Here is a 25,567-nt window from a genome sequence, read left to right as displayed (position 1 = left end):
GCAGTGGAAACGGCACATTAGTCAGGACAAGCAGGAAAGGCATAATAGACTTCCACTTTCCATACAGTGGCTCTCCCACCATTACTAGCACCCTGGTTCTCCCTTCTCCTTCACCCTCTCATCCCTTCCTCCCTGTTTTTTGACCAAACAGTCCAGTCTGGACACGAGACAGCTCTTGTTAAAATCCACTTACTTTTGTGAAAAGAAAAAGAAAATAAAAGTCTTCCAAAGAAAATTTTTAAAAGGAAATCAACAAAATCTTAGAGACTTAACTAAGAAACATTCAATAAAGCAAAACTATTTTAAACTTTAACACAATAGAAAACATTCATCCCGGTGGAACAATTGGTAGTGGAGCAGAGAACGAGAAACTGAAAAGGTTAAGGTTTTCCTGGACAAAAATCATAACTCAAACACACACTCAGGGGGACAGTTATACATATGCTTTTGAACAAAAACTCTAACCTGGCAGGATTAATTTTGGCCTTAGCTTTGTCAAAATATTGAAGTCCATATGGCACAAAGCAAATAATTTTACATTTTTACTTTAAACCCCTGTGTTTTTCTCATCTATTCTCCTCCACCACACACACTGGCAGCTGCTACCAATATGCCAAACGCCAAATCAACCCTGCAAGCTGGCTGGCACAAGAACCCTACAATACTGGCACACGCTTCCCTTTGCAGGGGGATTCTCCCTGAAACCCTGTGGCACATCCAAGTATTCCTGCCTAGCAGCTGAGGACCCTGTCTGTCCCAGTCACATCAGCAACAGGGTGCCTTGACTGTGAACGTGCTGCCCATTTCATTCCGCCTAAATCAAACAGAACAGCTTCACCTCGCCTCAGTGCATCCATTTCCCCTCCCAGACCAGAGAAGCAGCCAGTGCTTTGCAATATCTCTGTGTCCAGCAAAGGACAGGTATTGCTGCTGCAAAAACACAGGATGCAAGTCACTGCAGTGTGAGTAAGGACAAGGGAAAAAACACATCACTCAGGCAGGCTGAGCAAACTCCTGCAACTGCCGCTGGCTCCAGAGAACACTGGGGCTTACACGGAGTAAAAGGATGCCACTCCTTTACCTCTTATCCATGGAATCTTCAGTGGACTGGGGAAAATTCAGGTACACTGAAGGCTTTGCTGACCCTGTCAGGATTCAAACTAGTATTTGAGGCTCAAATACTAAATCCTTTGCTTTGATGACCTCCCTGTTTGTGTTTTCTTGTGGGGAACCACAATGGAGGCACAACCAACATTAAAGAAGACTTCAAGGGTCTGAAGCTCTTTATTGTCCTTCAGCCCAGCCTTTTATAGCCCTGATGTTGATGCACTGCACCTGTGTGTCCTCTGCTCCCTCTGGGGTCGGTCAGTGCACCTGGGCACTCCATGACTCGTTCCCTTCAATGCTGCTCACCTGTCCTGCACAGCTGGAGCCAGGTAGGGATGAGGCTGGGCCACAGCCCCACTCCCAGTCACCACAAACTCTGTGCCTACAACATTTTCCCTATTTTTTTTGTCTATATTAGAGCATGTTTCTTTGATATATGGCATTATATATATATATATATATATATATACGCACACACACATATATATATATAAACACATTTTAGTTAATGTTTATTTAGAATATAAGATAATAGATTCCTTAAATAAGCAGACAATTAATACTGCTTTTAGACAAAGACCAAGACTCAGAAATGGACAGTCTAGAACGCTGTATTGAACCAAAGGTGCACATACATTCCATTCCACATAATTTTCTACACGTGTACACTAAATTCATGGCCAGACACTAATCCCACCTCCCAGTGTGATCAGTGACCTCTGCAGCTATGAGAACTGTGCTCAGGATCTTCCAGACAGCCCTGATGACAACATCAAAACAATACTTCTTTGTCCCCTCATAGCAGACAACAGCAAATCCTTCATCTGTGAGAGCCTGTTTTGAGGGAGGTCTGGAGCATTTCTGAGAAAGATCCATTTCTGGAGCTGCAGCATGGAGGCTGGAGGAGACTCTGGGGAAACGCTGTGCAGCCACAGTTGCTGAGAGTCCCCACCTCAGCCCAACATCTTTCACCTGAGGATAACCCCAGGTTAGAAGGTTAGAGATGCTGCTCCTCCCTTGAGAACTACCGAGGAGCCAAGGGACTGGGCGAAGGTGCCAGCAGTGGCCTGTCACACTGAGGACATGGCCTGCCAAGTGTGGCACCAACTGGAGATCCCAAAGTGCTGGACTCTCCCTCTTAGGGTAACTCCACCTCGCTGCAGCCCTGCTGGAAGCTGACCAAGGAACTGGTCATGATTTTATAGCTCCCCGCCACAGCGTCTTGGTCAGTTGAGATTGCGCCATTGCAACAAAACTGGAAACACTCCTCTGCAAAGCCTTATGGAAGGAGAAAACTTTGGTCTCTTGGCTCTGCACAACCACAAGACACTGTCTGCGCCTTCCCACATTACCAAGTTTCTGTTGGAGCAGCAACACCACCTAACAAATGTAACTTTAACAACAGTAAAACAACCTAATAGCTTCGCGTGCCAGGGGGCTAATGTGGTGAGCCATTTAACGCTGCACTAAATAGCCGTGGTTTGGTTCCCACTGCCAAGTGTTGAACTGAGAATTGCAACTGCAGGAGCAGTCCCTAATTAGTTTGTTAAAGGGGGTCATTGCTCATAGGGTGGGGAAGAGGAAGGAAGGGGGGAAATATCAGACAACTCTAAACATTCAAAGTTGACAGAAGGTTGCACTCCTGAGAGAGGCAGTATTTAGTTGAAAGCCTGACAAAGCTCTGCAGCTGGGAGGCCTGTGGTGGTTTTACTCGACGCTAAAAAACTTGCCATAAGATACTTGTAACCTGTATAATAGGCTTGGTGGAAATGGGGAAGGTGGGAATGAAAGAAAGGTGAAAACATCTTGCTAATAACACTGCGGTTTCATTTCAACTGGCCCTTAAAACCATACACCATGCAGGCTCCCAGCACAGCAAACACAAATAAACTGTTTTCCCATCTACTCTTCCTGAAAAAACCCAAAACTCCCTAACAAATCTGATTGTAAGGGACATCACTTAAAATGATACAACAAAACAAGCCCAAATTAACAGGGCACCTCTGCAAAGGCAGAGCTTTATTCCTGGATGTTAGAACCCTAAAACAACCGTTTTCTCTAATTTCTGCCATCACTCAGATTGGCCTTGAATTACCTCCTGATAGGCCTCCCATGTGCTTGCAGATGAGAGAGTGTAATGGGGATCTGTTAATTAACTAGAAGCAAAGTTGCACGGTGGGGATCAAACACTAGATGCGTCCTAAAACTCCCACAGAGAAGATGAAATGCAGCGCAAACTTTAAAGACTTCCCGTCATTAGCCAAGACCTTGGCTGCTCCTGGCCCAGACCCCTCCTGTTTCAGAGAACAATGAGGACAATGATGGCAGAAATGAAATAGTGCAGCAAGGAACAAAGGAATTAGCTATTTACCCACAGAGAGAGAAAGGAAAAGAGGGGCAGGGGGGAAGGGGGAAGGGAACTTGCTTTTTTCCTAGGGTTTCTGTCTACTTTTAATTAATTTACGGCTGCCAGGGACTTGCACACAGAGCACGCCCAGGAGCATTGTGTTGTAGCTCAGTGTTAATGCATGTACCATCTACTGTTTACTCCCAGGCAGGAAGGAGTAGGAGCTGGGGCAGAGGGGCAGTGGGGAAGGAGGAGAGGAGATCTTCCCTCTTTAAAGCTGCTTAAAAGAGACAGGCAGAGATGAGCAAAAGGTTCTGCTGCTCTCTAACTTCTCTGAACCTGCTTTCATTCAGGCTATTACTCTTTAAAAGAGCTCCAGGTAGGGAGGATGACTGTGGGCAGGACTCGCACTGGGCACTGAAATGAAAAGGGAGGGCCCTAGGACAGGGACACGCAGGTGAGGTGACAGCAAGTGCTGTGGAGCCAAAGGGACAGGTTTAATGGGCTTCCTTCAGTGCCCCAGATCAAGGGGGATCTGGGGGTGGAGGCTTACAGCCCAGCAGTGCTTGGAGGAGACAGCCAGCCTCACTTCCCTGGGCTTCCAAAGGACTGGGAGCATCCAGCAGTTCCACAGATAAATGCTGATAAATGCTTTAGTGAAATGAAACTCCAGCTGTGGTAAACTACGCCTATCCCTCAGACAATGAGGACATAGCACCAGGCTGAGACCTTACCATACAGGCACCTGTGTGCAAGACTGGATACCCTAAAACACCCAAGCTGACATTGTAAGTCTATGTTTGAGTGGCTCACTTGAGCACCAAATGATCATTTCCTTCATCTTACCTTGCATCTAAAAAAACAAACAAAAAACAAAAAAAAAAACCCAAAAAAAACCAAACCCCAAACCATGAAACAAAACAAAAAAACAAGCCCAAAACACACAGAAAAAAACCCTAAAACAAAACAAAACTAAAAACCAAACCAAAAAACTCCTTTTGTTAGATGGCTGTTTTCATGAAGCCTGCACTGGGAAAAAAAAAAGCAGCACTGCATTTCCACTGAAAGCCTGGAGAGGAAGGCATAGAGAAGTCATGCTGCACAAGGAAAACCTGCATTAAGGCTCTACAGCTTCCCCTATAAAACCATCAGACCTCAGAGAGTAGGGTAATGGATACATCATGAGAAGCTGAAGGAAGAAGCCTAATCCTCCTTGCAGGGTCTTTGTGAATGTTTCTCTTGGGCTTTTATCTCTCTTGAAGAAGGAGCAGGAGAAGCAAAGGTTCCACTGAAAAATAAAAGTCTGCAGCTGATCAGATTTATTCTTGGCCTAAACAGCAGCCTTAGGCAGCAATGGTTTCAGTCTGTGTTCTGCACAGGACTGCTTTTGACAAGGAATGAAATCAGGAACGAGAGCCCCAGGTGAGGATGAAGCATTTAGACTATTTTCTGGTTGCTTAGGAGAATATTGGTAGAGGTGTCAGTCTTTTTCAGAGGTAAGGGCAAATGATACTATTAAATTTTAAAATTAAGAGGCATGAACATTTGGTTTCCAGACAACCTGTTCAGAAGAATCAGTGTGTGCTTCACAGTTCAGCAAAAGAGACAAGACCTTCTAGGCTTGTAGTTAACAAGACCAAAACAGCATCTAATAAGCCCACTGCACATCAGGTATGTTTGGCCATGTAGAAGAAAAACCCAGAAAACTTCCCTGGTATTTGTTCCACGGAGGCTCCACTCACGAGAGAATGAGGGCAGGGGATAATAAGGAAAAGTCTTTTGACACCATAACTAGTGTTTCAGCACTGTCCTGCTTCAGCTAACTCCACAGGTGAGAAATACAAGGTGAAGGGAAGGTTGGATAATTTCATATCTAGTTTGATGCATGATAAAATATAGCCAGCTATATTTTCAAAGGAGGAAGTGATGCATTTTTTTTTTCAAAAAGCATCTAATTCCTGTGTAAGAGAGTGATGTTTTCACATAACTAGCATCATTTATGCATTGCTTACATATCACTCAGCCCCAACTAAACTCAACTGCTCAAATATCTTGGAGAACATCTCACTGCTCCTCCACTCTTCTCCTTCCAGCAGCTCTTGCTTCTTCCCCCAAGAACTGTTTCCCATTACTTGGAAGACATTGCCTTTATGACTTCTGTGTGTGATTATGTTTTCTTCTACCAAGAAGATCCAGAAAACCACCTGGATATAAAAAGAGGGAACAAAGGGGACTGACTTGGTGGAATTTGTTCATATCTCAAGCAGAACACTCAAGATTGTTGCTCCAAAGGGAAAACTGCTCTAACATGGCACAAATACATGAGATTAATCCTTACCAAAAGGTCTAAAGCAAAAAGTAACAGAGTGCAGGTTGCAAATTCTTTGCTTTTATGCACCTCTGGCAGGAAAATGACTGTTTTAGAATAAGTGATTTTAAAAAATCTGTTTTATTAATTCATTTGGCTTCTAACACAGAGAGAATCATCCCCACAAAATCTGCCAAAAGGTTCAGTTATTATTAGCCTCTAAGATGCAAGCTAATTGCTTTCTGTGTTTTTCACCCAAACCAGCTGGGATCCTGAGGTTCACCAAAAGGATACTGCACATGCTCAGAAATTTGTCTGTCCTGGAGATTTTTAATTAAAAAATTGACATTATTCTTCCCCAGTGTAAAATCTAAGGCTTGCGTCTTACAGAGACTTTTCAAGCCTGTAACTCTGCACATCTATAGTCTTGCTGAAGGTAGAGAGACAATTAATGTTATAAACCAACATGTGAACTTGCCAAGCCTTTGCAAAATCATAGCCAGATTATCACAGCAAATATAGACTTTGCCACAACTGCGTTAAATGAAATTCCTTTTCCGAGAAGCATATTTGACAGAATTTTTGTGGAGAAATAGTTGGGACTCTCTTTAAAAAAAATTATCGAAACACATATGCAAATGTTAGTACTGCATAATCTCTCTAGTTTTATGTATCTCCTCCTTCCTTGAAGTCAGTTAAGGATGAAAGTAGCCCAGAAAAGCCTAGTGGGTTGACTTCTACACTCCAGTAACTCTCTGCTGCCGCTGCTCTTTCTTGAGAGAACAGCATCTTCACACAGTGCACTGTGAAACAGGCACTCTCTGCTCCAGTTTATTCTGGGAGCAAGAGAAGGGAGAGCATGCTTGACGCTTGTTCAGGGGCTGGAGTTCAGCATGTTAATTCAGCTCAGGATATGGTCAAATAGACACCAGAGCAGGGTCAAGTAAGAGACACAACTCTGGCTGGCACTTTATTTTCTTTTACATCAAGGAGGACAAATGTGAATGGTTTAATCCTGTTGGATTTTATTCCACTAGTTTGTCTCTTAGAAAGAATTGTTGAGGAAGAGTTGAAATTAGCTGCACAAGTAGACAGTAATGCAACACAGAAGAGAACAATGATTCACCCAGCTTTTCCAGACAAAACCCAGCACTCCCATTTTTAAGGGTATGACCCTCAACCTAGTGACATCTTCCAATGAGCTGAGGACTCTGCCTCATTCATCAACACATAGACCTGCATAGCCATGCCTTACATTTGCTCAAACAATGTATTCTGCACACCAGTCATCTCTCTGTAAGTGGAAGCAATCCCACTTTACAAAAACAGCAGTACAGAGGTCTCTTCCATCTCTAAAATGACAAATAACTACAATGCAAGTCCTATCAGTACTACTCCCCATTTCCAAGTTATCTATTCCAGACAGAGTAGTTCACCAAAACCTTTTGCTGGATGGTTTGGAAGATGGCCCTTCCTCCTTTGTGTCTCGAGCCAAAGCAATGCTGTAGAATTACCAGCAACAGGACATTGTGCTTTATTTTTCCATGGCACAGGCAGTGATGGGCCTGAGCTTTGAGCTAAGGTTCTTTACAGAATCATGGAATTACTTCAGGTAAAGATGTACCTCAAAGATCATCTGGTTCTACTCCCCCTGCCATGGGCAGGGGCACCTTTCACTTTCAGGTTGTTCAGAGCTCCATCCAATATGGCCTTGGACACTCCCAGGAAGGGGGCAGCCACTGCTTGACATGACCCCTATCAACCTCTTGTATGTCAAAGGCTGGATGGCAAACTTGCAAGAACTGTCCCTCTTGTAACTAAATAATGCAAATTTCATTAGAGGTGAGCAAAAATAATTCTCAAATGAGAAAGTTTCAGATTTCAGGCTGACATGCAATTTCACCTTATTTTCTCTCCCCCAGAAATCTTTTTTCAATCGATGGTATTGCCATGATAAATGTTTGTTTTGACAAATACACAAACTTATTTAAAACAAAAATATGTGGTTTTTTGACTACTTGACAGTACTGCTTATAAAATATTGCCATACATTTGCTGCAGCTACATGTGGGCCTAGAACTAAATATAGACTTCAGTTTTCAGAGTTGTCAGTGCCCACCACGTTAGCCTCTCTTAAATGCGGAGGTGAACACACACTGCAGCATCGTGAGCCAGCTTACCCATGATGTATGTGCACTTCACGTATGGGGAGTATTTATAGAGCACTGCATGCCTCCAGTGACTTGCTCAGGAGCTTAATCTTCTCCTGAGCCTCATTTTTTATAGGGCTGCTGAGAAAAACAACCAACACAAACAAAACCCAAAAAAAGCTACAAAAAACAAACCAAAACCATAGCTTACAAGCGTGGGGAGAGACTATTAAAGGCAGAGGTCTCTCATATAAGCACAACATATGATTGGATAATACTGTCTGGATTAGCAGCTTTATAACCTAGCCAAGCCCCAGGGCTACAATTATCTGGTTGCATTAAACTGAAATCACCTGAAAAACCTCAGTGAATGAACCCTTGGAAGTGTCTAATCTGCTGCTTCGCACTTGCAAGTGAAAACAAAATTTGCCAATGGTGAAGAGATGAACAAACACCATAGCGCGAGATTTTCCAACTAATGTTTCTAATTTTGCTTCAAAAGGAAGGTAGTTCCATTGCTTTTGGCTCTTGTTTGAAATAATTTCCAAATACAGCATTATAATAAGCAAAGGATAAGAAGAAGAAAGTCACAATAATACCTACTACCAATTTGGCCTTTTATAAACATTTTCATGACATTAATTTTGGTGCAGAAAATTTGCAAGGTCTGTTCTAAGGAGGAACCAGCACTCCTATGATTCCTATTGATCCCAACTATGTTAATATTTGAAGGTTCTCAAACTACATTGCAATTTTAAAGAGAAACTTTCCAACAATAATTTCTTCCTTTGTACTTCCATCTCCTTCTCCTAGTAGTTGACCAGCTGCCACAGAAACAGGAAAAAACAATGTGTAGTAACTGAGGTTTTTGCTCCAAAGAACTTCCACAGCCTTGCAATCTATCAAACAACGAGACTTAAAATGAATGGTTGTTTTGGACTCTCTGACCAGCTCTCACTTCAGGCACTCCCTTCTGGCTACTACAGTTCCCTCAGAGATGGACACGGAGTGAGCACACCACCAGCTGTTGTATGTCAAGATTTACCAGGAGTTTTACCAAAGCAAAACTGTGAGCTGATAGATGGAACTATAATCAGGTTACACAGATAAGAAGGGAGCCAAATATAAGAAATTCAAACTTGTGTGGTCCTAAAAGTTGCCTAACAGATTGAGGCTACTCTGCCTCAGAAATGGCAATCACGTGGGGTGTGTGAGTTGAGTTCTCTATTTTAGGGAAGCACACAGACAGTGAGCTACCTGTCAGCCTTCTGCATACCTATGAGCAAAAGACACTTCTTAAAAGAAAATTATGTAAAATCATCAATAAAGTCGTGAGGATGGACAATTACACTCATATTGTAAGATGAGTGTAGTTACCTACACCCATATGTGAGAGTAGTGTGGGTTTATTACATATCACAGCATGAGAAGCTCTGCTAAAACACCAGTAAAAAGTCAATAATTACGAAGAAGTGACATTTGAAGAACTACACAGGTACTACTGTGTGGGAATTAATGGTACTATTTTTACTGCTGATCTCTGCAAATCTTCAATTTCTCTAGGCTGGAATATGCAAGTAGGAAAAAAACTTCTAACAAAATTTATTTCCATGTAAAGTTTAGAGACAGTCTGGAAGATGTTCTTCAAAAACATACAATGAAATTTGAAATAACTTAAACTGAACTAATTGATTTTGGATTTTCTCCATCTTGAAAGCTAGTTTCTGATACAGTGTTGGGGAGAAATGTTTAATGTGGATATGACTGGTAAATGCTACTATACTTTTATACCAGCAGCAATTTTTTTTTCTTCAAAATTAATTCCTTGCCTGAAAAGGATTAAAATAATTTCCCTTTAAAGGAGGCTTTGCTAGATTGCTGCTCTATCTACACTGCACCATCCAGTTGTGCATTTATGTCATGACTTGCAAAAGCTTTTCAAGGCACTCCTAAATATGCTTTGAACAGATGGGGAAAGGTAATGCATGGCATTTTGCCAGCACAGACACATGCTGATTCTGACGCAAAAAGTAACATCGTAGTGTATGGATTTCACATATATTTCCATATGCTTAAATTGTTTCAGCCTGTATGCTACTCAAGCATTCGTTTTAAGATAAAAACACTATTTAAACCTCATTTTTTCTCATTTATCTTCTCATTATCAGAATCCATACTTCGTTCCAAATATAGCTGCTTGGGTATGTAGGAGAAAAAAACAGAGATCAATCAACCAATCTCCTCATCATCCAATGTATTGACAAAGCAAATAGCTCCTAAACCACACTAAGCATTAAGGATGCAGGATATCATAGCTGCTTAGATGGTTTTATGTGCTTCAACCCACCTGACACCTCCAGCCAGTGGTGGGCTGAGACTTCCTTTCCTCAGGTGCACACACACACAGACCCCAACTCCTCTCCTCAAAAGCACACACCTCTTTCCTTGCCCTGGCCACTTGCTGCCTCGGGGAGGCAGAGAAAAGAAATCTGCCATTGTCCTTCCCTGAAAGGCTGAAGGGCTGCCCACAGGAGGGGATGTCTCAACAAATAACAGGTGCCCCAGGGAAGAGTCACAACTCCTGCTGCTGTGACAAGTTCCATCAGAGCTATCTGAATGTGTGCTCCCAGCTTTACCAGCAGCAATAGCGTTGTCCTCTGCCAGCAATTTATTTGATTTTATTTCTCTTTCACACTTCTGTACTACTCTCTTTTGTTCTCTACATTTCTGACCTGAACTTTAGCAGGAAAATAACACATCTCATCTAGACTAGAAAGGAACAGTTCAGTTTAGGTCAAGCTTAGCCAGCAAAGCCCTCAGCTCATTCTGTGGCTCAAACACAGCCTGAGCTTTTACTTCAGCTGGATACAGTTGTACCAACAGCATTATCCTCAGTTTAAAAAAGAAAGAGAGATGTAGACAAATAGATCTAAATGGTTCTAGCTAAGTTCACCTTAACCTTGATGACTTTCCAGCCACCATCCCAAAGAAAAAACAACAGAGACATGAAAGCCGGTGGGATCACAGTTTAGCAAAAAGCTCCACAGTCTTGGTAAACCCGTTTAATTTTATCACTCAATGAAGTTGCTACTGGATACACAATTTAGCATTTCAGAGGCTTGTAACTTGGGAGCTGAGCTTTCCATTGAGACAGTGAGAATATTTTCAATAAAAGCAAAACAACTTTTTTTTCCCTTTTTTCTCTCAGCTTAGGGACAGCTGAGCCATTTTGGCTGAAAAAAATATTTTAATTTTTTTTTTTTTTTTTTTTTTATGTCTGAGGCAAACACCCAAAATGGAAAATATCAGCCAAAGTTGAAATCATTTGGCAAAGGTATGAACAGCTGAACTGAGAGTTTTAGGATGGAAAGCATCAAGCAATCTTCAGCACAGACATAACTTCCCATGCTTCCTACTGCCTATTTCCCCATGTCCCTGTGGTGGTCAGGAGAGGTGGTCTCCCCACCAGCATCAGCTCCAGAGGTACAGAAAATGCTGTGGAGAACACTGCTGAAAAGCAATGCCAGGGAGAAAGACCCACCCTGGGATTTGTGAGTCTTGCTTTCAACCACCTGACCTTCAATGCTGTTGAAAAGGGGTTGCTGAGCTGAACAGACCCCAGACAGCTCAGCACAACAAAGCCCTCAGCACAAACTATCCAGCAACAGCACCCAAGCACAAAGCCTGGACCACGATTCAGCCTTCTGAGTCCCACCTTTATTTATATACATATTATACATAATTACATACATATTACAGGTTTTGTGTAAAAAATATGCTCCATTTTTACCTTGAGCAACCATGGCTTACAGTCCCTGGAGGAAAAAAATTGCTTCACTAGAAGAACAAGGAAGGACAAAGCTAGAAATGTTAACAAGTAAATAGTTTTTCTTTTTTTTTTCCCTCTCTTTTTAACTCAGTGGCATGAATGCTCAAGACCCTTATAAATACTAAGTAAGATTTCACAAGGTGGCAAGCCTGAGTTTTTAACAGGAACATTTTGAGGTGCAAGCCAAATATTCTGTGTTAAGGTAAAAGGAAATAAAAAAGTTGACCATAACCTGAGGCCTTGGCTCCTGCCAAGTGCCTGCTGTTATGAAAGCAAGGTGCTCCACAATCTAATCATAGCACTAAACCTTGTTACAAGCCCTTTTACAGCTCCAATATCTGGGTTACATGGAAACACGCTGGAGAGCCTCCTTGTACTATGAAATAAATGTCATTCTGACTGGCATCCTCTCTTCCAGCGAGTAATTTCCCTCTGCTGATAAATCGATACAGCAAAAACAAATGAGAGTGCACAATGGGCACATTGAGGATTACATTTTTATTCATTTCCGAGCCCCTGCAGCAGAGTTTTTTAAACACAATAGCAGAAAATGATGCACTTGAGCTGGGGGCAAGGGGGGAGGAAAGCATACTTTAGAGAGGAAGAGAGAAGGAAAAGAGCAAGAAAGGAAGAGAGAGTAAAAAATAGAGGAAGAAAAATAACCTCAGAATTTAGAACACAAGTCTACATTTGTAAACCTCAAGTTTGGGGTGCATGAGTGTTCAACAAATATATTGTTTGGCTTATTTCTAAGTTCTTGTTCTTTGTTAAAGCAACAATATTTTGTCTTTCCCCCCCTTTTCAAATTTTAATTTTAACTAATCCATGCTTGGCTCCAAGGAGCTCTTCTTACCCCTTCCATCTGAACTGCTGCACTAATGCACACAAGACAGTCACACCCATACAGTGCTGCCCACGTCTAAAGTAGCTCACTCTAAAATGGTCGTGTCAGAAGGCACACATTTGATATGGTGGAGATGGAACTGTAGGAAAATGGACCAAACCAGAGACACTTCGGCATTTCAGCTCAAGGAACCATCCAGGAGTGATATTTTTCAGGTTCTGACCCAGCCTGATCACCTTCAATTATACCCATTTTGGCCCCAAGACTTGAGGTTTCAGTCTTTCCCAGCTGGGAAGCAGAATTGAAAAGAGCTAAACTTCTCTCCTTAGGGCATTCAGCCAAAGAGGGTGCAGCCATGGATTTACTGAGGTGCAAACCCAAAGGCAGGGGCCCAAGATGTTGAGTTGGTCAGCACAGATGTAAAGAGAAACTCAAGGGCACAACAGGCCACCAGCAGTACTGGTCAAACTCCCAGGTTTTTGGGATTCACCCACTGCTATTGAGGCCAGACCCCAACAGCCCCAAAGACTGGAGACCACTGCATGTCTACAGAAGACCTGGAATCAAGACAGCCAAGGGGAAGCTCAAGGAAAGCTATTTTTTACATTTTTACAGCATAACCCTGACCTGAACATGCCACAGAAAGGGAATCAAGGGAGGACATGGTCCTACAGTCCTTGTCCCTAAGAAGGACTCCTGCAAATGCAAGCAGGGCTGCCATTTCATTAGTGTGTGGCCACTGGGAGCTGGACCAAAGTGACAAAACATTGTACATTTACTACCACGTGACTGCTGGTTTGTGGCCAATTTCAGCAGTGTCACAGCCCTGGTTTGAGCCAACCACCTCAAGGTGAGAGGCTGTTGAATCTCATTACTAGTTCCCCATATCTCGTTAAATCTGCATTTATTTGGTTCACCCTGTTATGGTTCCTACAATGACCAACTAGAAATTACACAGAAATGTGCCCTTTTTTTTTTTTTCCCTTCCTTTCCCTCCCCACTTTTTTTTTTTTTTTTTTTTTTTTTTTTTTAGAGCCAAAAGGCCGTAACATAACAGCAGCATAATGAAAAGTGAAATCCTTTTACAACCCTGGTAAGGCCAAGATGTGCGCCCAATAAATGTAAGCAGACATGATATTCTTTATAATCACAGCAAGATGAAGATGTGAACTGAATATATGCTTTAAAAACATAATAGATTTTATTAGATGCAAAAGATTGAAGCGTTAGGCACCTTTTAGCTCAACTTTCATTTAATTTACTGCTTGCTGTACTGTAGTCTAAAGGGAGTGAAAAAATCCTCTCTCTAATTTTTTTTTCCTTTTCATGAGCTGACCAAGGAGATGAAATCTGGGTACTTTAATTACCATTCAGAGCCAAAGGCCTGGCCTTTGATATGGAAATCCCACTTCAACTCTAGCTTGCTGCTGCCTTTCCCTGTCCCCTTCTCCTTCCAATCTCACAACATGAATTTTAAGTAGTCTTGTCAACACCTGACCATGAAAGCTAACAGAAGCCTGTGCTGCTAAGTTGGTGCTGTTGATAATTTTCGTAATTTTTTTTTTTTTTTTTAAATTCTACTTTTCCTTAGGAGGGAGAGAGTGGGGTGGGGAGAGTGGGGTTAAGAATTGAACAGATCTGTGGAGCTAGATCTTCTCCTTCCTTGTCCGCACACGGCCTGGCCCAGCTCATGCAGCAGCTCACATGAAAGGGTAAAAGAAAGGAGAAGCAGGCGGGGCAGGGGGGAACGGATGAAAGCTGTCATGTACATTTACCCTGTTATTGTCATCTGCCTGCTGCATGACTCCCAGCTTTGCTATAATTATTAATTGCACTTGTCAACTGTCATTAATTCCTCTTTAGCATCCCTGTCTTGGAGTAATTAGACAGAACAGCCTCACTACACTCATTGTTTTGAGAGGCCCCTGAAAGAGCCCAACGGGCCTGTGGAGACACAACCATCATTAATACAATAGAGCACCTCGGCATTAACCCTTTCCAAAGTGTAGAAATCAGAAGCTGATGGCTCTCCCATCCTGGCAGCTCCAGTTGCTGAATGCCCCGTTTTCCTTATAAGGGTTACCATCCAATGGCACAGGAGCAGCTGGAGGCTCCAGGTGTGTCACACCCCACTTGAGGGGCTGCAAGGAGGCTGAATTTTCTGAGGGGCTCAGCACCCCAAGCTCTACCAAAACATGAACTTCTGCTCGACTGTCAGAGGGAGGCACAGAGCACCAGATTTTATAAACAGCCACCTTTACCTCTTTCACCAGAGTTTAGGGTGGCTGACCAAAAAGCAGCTGTTGGATGTCAGTGTCCTTTGATGCTCCTTTCCCTCCTCACCTGAGGAAAGGGACCCAGAGCATTTGTTCTGGCTGCCACTGCTGAGATCTCCAAGCCCAGCTTTGCAATCTCTGCCCCCACAGTAATCTTCCCATGCCCACAGATGCACTCTCAAAATCCTGAATTCCCCAGGCCAGTTATCTCTGTCCTGTCACACAGGTGCCAGTGATGTCCACAGCCTTCCTTACACCTGCCATTGATTTGGTGGCCACAGGTACGTGGCAGGGTGTGGGATCTGTTCTCCCCCAGGGTTGCAAAGAATAAAACCTCAGGGATGTGGGAAAGGGACAGTAGGAAGGCCCACTTAGGAAGCTCCTTAGCAAAGAACAAAGCGAGCAAATGGGTTGATATTGTATTTTTATCACCAGTCTTGGGAACAAAGCTGCACTTCCCATTGGTAATACCAACCTGCTTCTGGGCAGGAAATAAAAGGAAGGGGAGGCAAAACAGTGTTCCCTTATTTAACTTGAATTTGCTCTGGTGCCTGACTATATAAATGGTCCTTGAAAAAAAACCCCAAAATCAAGGAGGAACTAGAGCAACCTGTTGCTGCAACAATAAAAATATCTCTGCAGCTCAACTCAGTTTTCTGCTTAGGTTTACCAAACTCTCTCTCTGCAGTTCATCCACTCTCTCTCCTCATCTTTTTAATTGTAATGCTGGAATTCAAGTTTTAATATAAAAAAAGAGAAGCCAGCAAGGCAGTAGCCATCCTTAATTTTCCTGTCACTTGGGAACACTCCAAGGAGCTCCTGGGCCACTGGACAGACAGACCTTTCTGGGGCTAGGGAAGACCACACTACACAGCTACTCCTCCAGTCCCACAGCTGGGAGTAGAGGGAGCACAGAAATTTTTTTCTCTTCTAAAAAGTCCAGGAGAGACTTCGATTGACTCTTTGGCAAGCAATTTTGCCAAACCTGGTCACACCAAAGATGATCTTCAGCAGCAGTATTCCTTGAATTATATATTTTTAAGTAAGACTACATATTCTTGGTTCAAAATTAGAATCTAGACTACTGAAAATGAAAAGGAACTTTCTTCAGTCTGTTAACTTAAGGGCAACAAGATACCTTTGTGAAAAGGGTTTTTTTCCCCATTAAATTTTGCCTATTTTCAATGCTTACCCAACTGAGATCAAAGACACAAATTAATGAAGCAAATATACTCTAAACCAGCATTTCAAAGTCATAAAATGTTAAAGAATCTTATTCAGAGCTTCAGCTACTTTGGATCTGGCTTAGTAGCTTGTGACTTACTGAAATAACAGAGAGCTTTGTATAAAGCCATGTGGAATGTATTTATAGTACATATAGAACAAGAAAAATATTTCATAAGCATATGCATCAGATTTTTGGCACTGTGCACCCTGCATCAGAAATAAGAATTTGGCCACAGACCTAATCAGAAAACACTTATGCACTTTTCTCTATTGTGGCTGCAGTCAACCACTGTAAAAATTAGAGCAATTTTTTCAAAACAGGGCCCAGTTCAGCTGCATGCTAAGTACCTCCACTGATTTATTCCTTCTGCATTTTTTTAAAGATGGATTTCAGTGTCCCACAAAACTGGCTCTGCCTTGTATAACAAGATTCAACAGCCAAATCTCATTGTTACCTTGTTAGACTGAGAAACTCTGCTAAATCACCTGTAAATTGCTCACAAGGTTACATTTCCCTAAAGGTCAACATGAATACAGCACACGCATATTGTTACAGATTTCTGAATGGCCAGTGATACTAATTCCACAGGCAAATAAAGCAATTCTATTTTCCTTTGCTAATACCAGATGTTCATTTCACCTTCTTACACGAATGTGCTCTTGGGACAGATGTAAACCAATCCCAAGTGCTGGCAAAGAAGGCACCCTAGGATGAAGCTGGCTGAACCCACTGATGATTTCAGGTTTTAGTGTGATCTGCTGAGACATTTCTGTGATTTAGCCGGAAGCTCTGGCTGTAGCTCTGGTTAATTCAAGGAAACAATAGGTGGCTAACAGCTATTCCAGTGTGAATTCACGTGCTTTTTGTGGTGAACTTCTGTAACCAGTACATTTTGAGGCACAGTTGGGAAGTTTTGCCAATTAAAAAGTACAACTCAGCAAGCAGCTCTTTATCAAACGGATTCAGCTGCAAATCCATGCATTCCCCTAATGCATAATGCCTGACCCCTGTACATGGGGTATTCCCAAATTATCCCAGCCCATGTTTTCTCCTCTCTCCCCTTTACAGGGCACACTGGCTGAAAAAGTAATTAACAGGAGCACAGAACATCCAACAGGCGCACAACCCTAAAACCACAATATCATTATGGATAATAAGTTCTGTTCCACAGTCTTTCCAATGAAGAGTGTTCAAGTGATGATTAACCAACAAGCCAAGTGTTCAGCTGCACTCTCAGCCCATTTTGAACAGCTTTTGCTCAAGGCAAACTAGAGCAGAAGATTAAAAAAGCCCCTCCCAAATGGATTAAAAAACCTTTTAAATGACCATCTTTCAGGTTATTATGGCAATAAGTAATATGTGTATATACACATATATATTACATATATAAAGAAAGGGAAAAAAAACCCTCATACAATCCTTCTCTAGATGATTACTTCAACAATTTTGACTTCAGAGAGATTGAAACTGATTCTCCTAAGAAAGCAGCTTTAACCTAAATCAGAACTCACCTCTTCAGCAATCAGAAAAAAGCTTTTTCAGAAACTTATACTTCCTAATAGTTATATGGGCCTTAATCCTCTTGGAAACAGTTTTAAGTCGTTATTCCAGGAGTTATTAGGTTGGAAAACAGCTTCTAGGCAAATGATGCTATTCACAAACCTTCTACACCAGAAATAATGGTTGGATTATTTCTGCCTCAAAAGTAGTCTTGAGGTCTGATTTCTGATTTTCTTTATATCTAATGCTCCTGAGGAAAAGAAAACAAAATAAAGGGGAAACACAGCCACTTGCACATTCCAATAATAATGGAAATTTTGGAATTTTTAAATATGTAGATTTAATTTTATAAGGATTATAATAACAGCAATGAGAGCAAGTTTAAATTTTAAGCAGAAGTAAAAAAATAAGGGCTTAGGCTCTGGCTTCCAGTGCAATACCTCTCATCCCAGATAATTTCCTTCTTGTCTTAAAAAAGATAAATTACCATTTGTCATGGTTTGACACGGGAAGAGAATTTTTTTTTTGGAAGGAAGAGGTCCATCCAGTCAGGGGTCAGGTTTGGATACTGACACTTGGGGTGACCAATTGAAGGCGGACACACCTCTGAGAACACAGAGGGGTTAAAAGCAGAATTCCCAGGAGGACTCGTCTTTCTTTGGTTCCGGTCATCGCAAGGTACGGACCTCCCCCCCCCAGCCCGGGCTGGGTGGGGGAGGGGAGCCATGCGGCCTGCAGAGGTAGGCCAGAGGGTGAAGGATCGGAATCGAGCTGGGCCAGCTCCTGCGGATGGAAGGGTGGAGAACATCTGGGATGTTTTTGTTCCCCCTCCCCTAAGCTAGAGGGAAAAGAGAAAGAGAGCCAGCAGACACCTAGGAGTTTGCCGGCAGAGGAGAAGGAGAAGTGGGGGGGAAGATGCCCAGCGTGGGAGACAGGAGACAGAGTCCTGGGCTGAGATATCAGCCGTCCAGGAAGTCCGGGAATTTTAACCCTTTCCTGTGAAATGAAGGCTTTATGAAATATTACTCCTCCTCAATTTGAAGGAAAGAGAGACAGTCTGAAACCTCAGATGTTCAGAGAAGAAGGTTGGGGGGAGATGATGGAGTGGCTTTTGGCTGGACTCTGCTTGTTTACCATAGACTGAACCACTCCTTCTTTCAAGAGAGACTGCATTTTAGGGGGATGCACTGGTGAGCCAAGAGACCTTCTTCAGCAACTACCAGTTCAGGAATGGACAGAAAGAGCTGAGGAGGGTGTGAGGATGCCCTCCGTCTTCAGAGAAGAAGAGAAGGAGATCTCTGTCCTTGGATCCTTGGCCCCAGGGGAAAATGGGGGGGACTCTAGTCCCGAAATGCGACACTGGACTGTTGTTCCTGGTGGTCCTTGGCAGAGCATCCTTAAAGGGGCCCTATAAGCAGTCTTTGTCCATGCACGGTGGGGAGAGCACTGTGACATGGAGAGGAGAGTGTCACACGGCCCGGTGTGTCTGGGCAGTGCCACGTGTGACATGGAAACACAAGAGGTGGCAGCTGTGTTTCCTGGGGGTCTGTGGTGCAAGGGGACTCCTCTCTTCCCCGATGGACTCAGTATTGATTATATTGAAGGGTGAAAACTGGATTAAGGATCTAAATGGGTCTCGTTGTGGTTTGGTGGAGTTGGGTAGTGGGAGGAGGAATGTTTTGGAAGGTTTTCATTTTGAAGATTGTGTGTTTTTTTTTCTTTTTCTTCCCCTTTATATTATTAGTAGTAGTGTAATAAAGTCTTTCCTTTGTTATTAAGTTTGGCCTGCTTTGCTCTGTTCTTGATCACATGTCACAGCATTTGATTGGTAGGTTGCATTTTCATGGGGCGCTGGCATTGTGCCAGCGTCAAACCATGACACCATTATGTATCACAGGACTTTTCAGTAAGAAGAGAATTCAGCCCCAAAGATGTTTTATTTCCAAAAGACTATCCTGATCAGTTGGCTACTTCTCCATTTTATAATGAAAGTCAAATGTACCAACACCGAAAACCACCAAAAAAGCAGCACCCCCAAACACAAAATGATGAGTTCAAACCATATTGATTCATCTGTGCTGTACTGCAAACATGGTTTTCTTCAAGCAGATCAAATACTAAAATTTCCAAGGCAATTTGGGCCTGAATAAGAACATCAGGATTTACCCCATCACTTTTGCATATAGCTGTATATACATGTGAAGTACCCATAAACTTCCTTTTGTCAAAGAAAATAATTGAACTATTAACTTAAACCCCTACCTGTTTAAAACTAGTTATTAGTAATTTTTCACCCATTAATTTTACCCCAGAGATTAATTTCTATTCTTTGCTGAAAAAGGAGGTCACAGTGGAAGATAAATCTTCAACAGCACAAAAAGAGCAGCAGCATCTCTGAGTAAATTCTTCACTGAAGAAGAGATATCACTTGGCCAAAGGATTATGCGGCATCACTTTCTGAAGTGTATTAAAAATTTATTAATTTGCCTATATAACAAGTTCATCATTACTGCTCAGGAAAAACCCCTAAACCTACAGAAAAGGCCTTCTGAGGTAAAGAAAAGCTAAAGAGACATAAGGTAATTAAAAGAAAAGAAAAAGAATTGTTGCATTTGTTCTCCTTAGTTATATTAAGAATAAAACCCCCAAACTAATGTAATAACGTATCCCAGCAGTTCAAATCTTCTAATTTATGTAGAATGGATTATTACTTAGACAAATCTGACCCTGGGCAAAACTTCCTCAGTTGAGAAGATTTACAATCTAATTATGCAGGAAGTTCTGCTGAGACAGTTTGGGTGCGATGGCCTTCTATTACATTAGCTTAGCTAAAATTGCTGCTTCTTCACTTGCTTGGGCTTCCAAGTACTCACATGAAAACAGAAAATCCTTCCTTAGTGTCTAGTATTTCCCTTTAGTCTTTCTCAGCATTTCTGTGTGTACAGGCACTTGCTCTCCACTGCAGACAGCAGCGAGGGGCTGAGGCTGTTAAAAGCCAACTACAAGTTGCCTTTCAGGCTTTTGCTTTGGCCCCTTTGGTTTAGTGAAGTGACTTCAAAAAGGACCATCAAAGTGCTTTCATAATTTTCACAATGATAGCTTCTGGGCTGTTTCTCCCCTCCCCTATTGCAAATGCCCCTGAAAATAGCCTGAAGCTGAAGTCTGCTCCTGTATACTTGTTTCTCCATCCTGCACACACAGAACTAGTTTATTTTTGTAGGGTGGTTCAGAGATGCTTTGCTGCAGTCTCAGACACCTGAATACTTTGAGCAATCTATATCATTAGATTTAAAAAAAAAAAAAAAAAAAAGAGTTGCTCAACACATACAAAAATAGCAAGAGCTTTGTAAGTCTACAGAGGAAATGATAGGAAATTTGGGTCTATCATAATTGGAAGTATCTTTTCTCCTGTAGCTATTTGAAAGTGTATCAATACAGCTGAATATACAGACATGTCCTCTATTAACATAGATAGAAAAATCAGTGCCTTTGTTTCTTTATAAGAAGTGTTTTGATTTCAAAAGGTCAATGGATCATACCACAGCCTTTGATCTTGATGACTACCATGTGCAGTAATGTACATTTTTATCTACAGGTGGCAGACCTTTTAAAATCAGCTTCGAATTCATTAGACATTTTTGTTGATAACACCGCCCACATTAAAAGTAAGAATCTGCAACATGAAGTTGTAATTAATGCTGTCCAATTTAGAGGACAGACTTATCAACAAAGTGGCTCAATTCTCAAAGGCTAGTGACCCCTCTCAGATTTGAGGCCTTAAAGAATAAAAATAATTTTAAAAAATTAGTTGCTCAGTACATAGCAAGCTTTTATTACTTAAACATCATTCAGCAACTCAGCAAAAGATTTCTCTTTTTTTTCCCTCTCTGTAAAATAGAAGTTTCACTTCCTTGATTATTAAGCACTGCCTGGCAAATCAGTGATTTCTTCTTTGATAAGCTTATTTAGAAGAGGAAAAGATGAGAATGTCACAACTGACTTCTGGCATTTAGAAAGATATAAGTGAATCGTACAACTTCTCCATATCTGAATCAATCATGTTAAAATACCATGACTTAGACTGTCATCTCAGATGCCTGTCTAAGGCTTCACCACCAAGCAGAAAAACATCGATTTACACCATTATATTATCAATCATTCACATAATACTGCATTCAAATTTAATTAGATTTTTTTTTTTTAATTCTGTAAATCAACAGTAGAATAGCCCTCTGCAGATTGACAAAACCATACTGAAATCAAGCAGGCTGTCTCTGGGTTTTAGCTTAGTCTCTGGCCTAAAATCTCAGTTGCACAGCTCATCCACACCTTCTCCTCATTTCCACACAGGAAAACTGGATGTGTCACCTGTCACCACAGCTGCATTTCTAATCTCTATGTTTTAGCAGCTGCCACTCCTGGAACAAGAAACACCTGGAGAGCAACCTGGTCAAAGACATTTGACACCTAACCCATGGCAAACCCATCACACTCCAGAATACCAACCTCAACTCCACTCCCTGATACCCTCAATAACAAGAGTAAAAACAAGGCTACCTAAAGTAAGTGCTTGTATTTGAAACCCTAATTCTGCAAGCATTTACTCTTCATGGAAATCAGACTAAGCACAAAAACTACTTCAGGACTGTTGTCTCTTCAACCCCCCAAATCAACAGCCAAACCGAGTGAGGTGACAAAATGCAGCTACCACTTTTGATAAAGGGTCCCTCCAGGTGCACAACAACCCTAAAATACATGCCAAAAATGTGTCAAAAATGCACTCTGTGACATAGGGCAAGCACATTTCATAAGTTTAGCAAATAAGCATTATTGACAAGAATCTTCAGTTAGAAAGACAGGTAATGAAGTAATTCCCCCTCTTGGTGCAACCCCCTCTGAAGCCCCTCTGCTTGCTAGTTATGTCTTATTACATGTGAAAGGTCTTGGGAAGGCAGCTTGTCCCTGATTCCCACAAAAAGCAAGATTATAACAGGCCCTCAGGAATTTGTCTGTCTAACAGGAAAAGTGCTGAAGTTTAGGAAACTACATAACTATATGACAAGTCTACAGAGCTACAAATGTATATAAAGAATATATGAAAGCAAAAATCATTTTGGCATCAGGATCAACAAAACAAAATAACTGATGGGATTATCTGCAACTGAGTCTCCTGCCAGGCCAACAGCATTTAACCAGATTCTCCCCCATTCAGTCTCCCTAATGACAAGAAACACTATATCTGTAAAAATTTAGTACTTGAGATATAGATATTTACACAGCAGAAATATTGCACATATATCCACAAAAACAAAAAACCCAACAAAAACAAACAAAACCAACAAAAACAACAAAACAACAATCCAACCCCAAAACTTTTCCATACTTATTGTATGCTTTGAATAGGTTGAAACACAACTGCAAAGTAGTTTGAATGAGTAGCAGAAAGTACGGACAAACTTCAAATACTTACACTGGGAATACACACCCTGGAGGATGCTTATTTACTGGCTCACATGCCCACTCTTCCCCCTCCTCTCCAGTCGAAGAGTGGGTGAGAAAAACTGAGTACACTAATGTCTTTTGTGGTAACCTAGTAACCTTCTCCTTTTGCTCCACAAGCTCTTCCTTGTACCACACTCTTCCTTACTGCCAGCCCTCCAGAATAATTGCACTGTCTTCCAATGGCTTTGTTTTCCTACCCAATGCAAAGGAGTGGGGTTATTCTCGATCTTCGAAAGCTTTGTAAACAGGATCAAACAGGAGCCCGGTCATCAGCAAGAGGAAGGCTAGAAAAATAAAAGCAAATGCGTATCAACAATTTTATTTTAAAAAGAAAATACATCCAAAACATGAAACAAAAGTCTGGGCTCTGCTAGACATCCCCCTCCCCATTACTTTTCATTTAGTTCATGAACTCTTTTTTGCAGAACTGCAGCTGGTGTAAATTAATGTGTGACCCAACATATACCACGTGGAAAAGCTGCCATAAAAATACTTAATAGCAAAAAAAAGAAAAAAAAAAGACATTATTAGAACTAAAGAAGCACCTCTTATAATGATAAATCAATACAAAGATTGAACTAGGAGAAAGATGTGACTCCATATTCCTGTTTCTCTGGAGTGTTTAAGCAGCTCAACTACAGTGTGTGCTTTTGCACTTCCAGCCTGACATACTTGCACAGTGAGCAGTACCAGTACAGTGCTGGGAGCAAGGAGTCCTCTGCACTTGCTTCTGCTTTCAGCTGCCACTCTGTGAGTAGGTGGGCTGCTCACACACTTACTCCATGACTTAGACACTGCCCTGAGGTTCCTCTCCATGACTTAGACACGGCCCTGAGGTTCCTGACTTGCACCTGATCTTCCTGCAGAGACAGAGTGACATCTCCCCAAGCACAACCCAGGGCTTCAGGGACTCGCACTCAGCGACTTCCCAAACTCCACCTGAACCTCCACAGCTCAGGAGCATCAGCCAACTCAGATCTCTCTCTGGGCACCTCCTGCAGTTGTGGTTGCTGCTGGGTTACCCCAAACCTTCAGCAGAGATAGAGGAAATGCATCCGAAAGTGACACAAGGTGTGCACATGTAGGATGAATAACAGGAATGCGCATACTCAAGTCTGAGCTTGTGACGCGATACGCTGTGCTCACACAGGCCAAAGCTCATCTCAGATGTGGAGTGGTTGTCCTTCTTGCCAGGTTTGGCATCCCTAAGTTTTATTACAGTGTATTACTATCAAGCTAGTCTAACCAAAACAATTTGTAGTATGAAATATATTATGAATACAAACAGGAATTTCTTTTATTTTTCAACTACAAAACACACACACGACCAAATTCTGAAATCAACATCCTTAATATATAAACCCAGGAGCTTTTTCCTACTGGTTTAACTTGACAGAATTACTTTTCCAGCCCTACAGCTCAGAGAGCTCCAGGAAAAGCAGCAGTATATAAGACACAACCAAGATCAGGCTGGTACATGAAGGTTCAAATGAGCACCATTCCTGATTTCCTAATGAGCTCTGCATGCAGGCAAACTTTGTGAAGACAAACCTCAGTTTCCTATATTTTTTTTATTTTTGAGCAATCAGATGAACAAACAGACTTGTGTCCTCTGTATATTTTGTACAGAAATTTTCTCAGTCATGAATTTCTGCTCTCAGAAAGATAACTATCTCTAAAATCTGTGCTGAAGAAAGAGGGGGGGGGAAGTCATTCCTCAATGAAGATAAGTTATCAAAATTTTCTCCTACAAGGATAAGTCAAGTTTTGTGGGACCTATTAGACTACCTGTTTACCAGCATCACAAAGAACTAAAATATAACAATTGCTTATCTCTTTTCACTTGGTTATCAAAATAGCCATTCATTAACTAAATATCATCATATAAAACCAGTCTTTTATCTTCCTTCCCTGACCCACACATTATCAGTATAGCAGACATAGTCCACAAGCTGAGAAAAGAACAAGTCCCACTCAATTCACTCCTAATTAGGATGAAACCCCAGGACAAAACAGATCACAGTAACATTTATTTACAGAATATTCCCCATTATGTTTTTAGCCTTTCCCAGCAACCTGGAACCTGAAAAAAATCCCTGACCTCCTCATATGAGCAGAATACAAGGAAAAAGTTACACTTATTTTGCTCATTCTCTTGTTTGCTGCCACCAACTTTGACCAGTGATACTTGAGTGTCCTTGTTCTGCCTCCTCCCTTCAGAAACTCTTTACAAAACTTATGATTTTCCATGACCATAAATATTTCTAGGTTTTTGAAGAGGTTTTTCTTTCTAATTTCTCTGTACTTAGCAGTTATCTTCCACAACCTGGGCAGGCATAGCTACAAAAAAAAAAAAAAAACAACAAAAAAACAAACAAAAAAAACCAAAACAAAACAAAAAAACCCCAACCAACCAAAAAAAAAAAAAAAAACCGAAACAGTAACATTAACAAGAACCACCACCACCACCTGAATT

At 41.6% G+C, this 25,567-nt stretch overlaps 1 protein-coding gene across 30 annotated transcripts in view; it reads right to left on the bottom strand.

The window, feature by feature from the left end:
• SOX5 (SRY-box transcription factor 5) overlaps positions 1 to 25,567 on the bottom strand; it is a 612,816-nt gene that overhangs the window by 441,661 nt on the left and 145,588 nt on the right. For 17 of the 30 annotated variants that reach the window (XM_072923570.1, XM_072923576.1, XM_072923573.1 and 14 more), the window contains one exon: positions 23,060 to 23,375. The exons of 2 other annotated variants lie outside the window; for them this stretch is intronic. The gene's annotated coding sequence lies outside the window, so the exon portion shown is untranslated. The remainder of the gene's footprint in view (positions 1 to 23,059; positions 23,376 to 25,567) is intronic. 11 more of the 30 variants (XM_072923583.1, XM_072923589.1, XM_072923590.1 and 8 more) reach the window with 1 other exon arrangement.

This window comes from Taeniopygia guttata, chromosome 1A, assembly GCF_048771995.1.
Source record: "Taeniopygia guttata chromosome 1A, bTaeGut7.mat, whole genome shotgun sequence".
Lineage (NCBI taxonomy): Eukaryota > Metazoa > Chordata > Aves > Passeriformes > Estrildidae > Taeniopygia > Taeniopygia guttata.
This window is presented reverse-complemented; position numbering and strand designations above follow the sequence as displayed.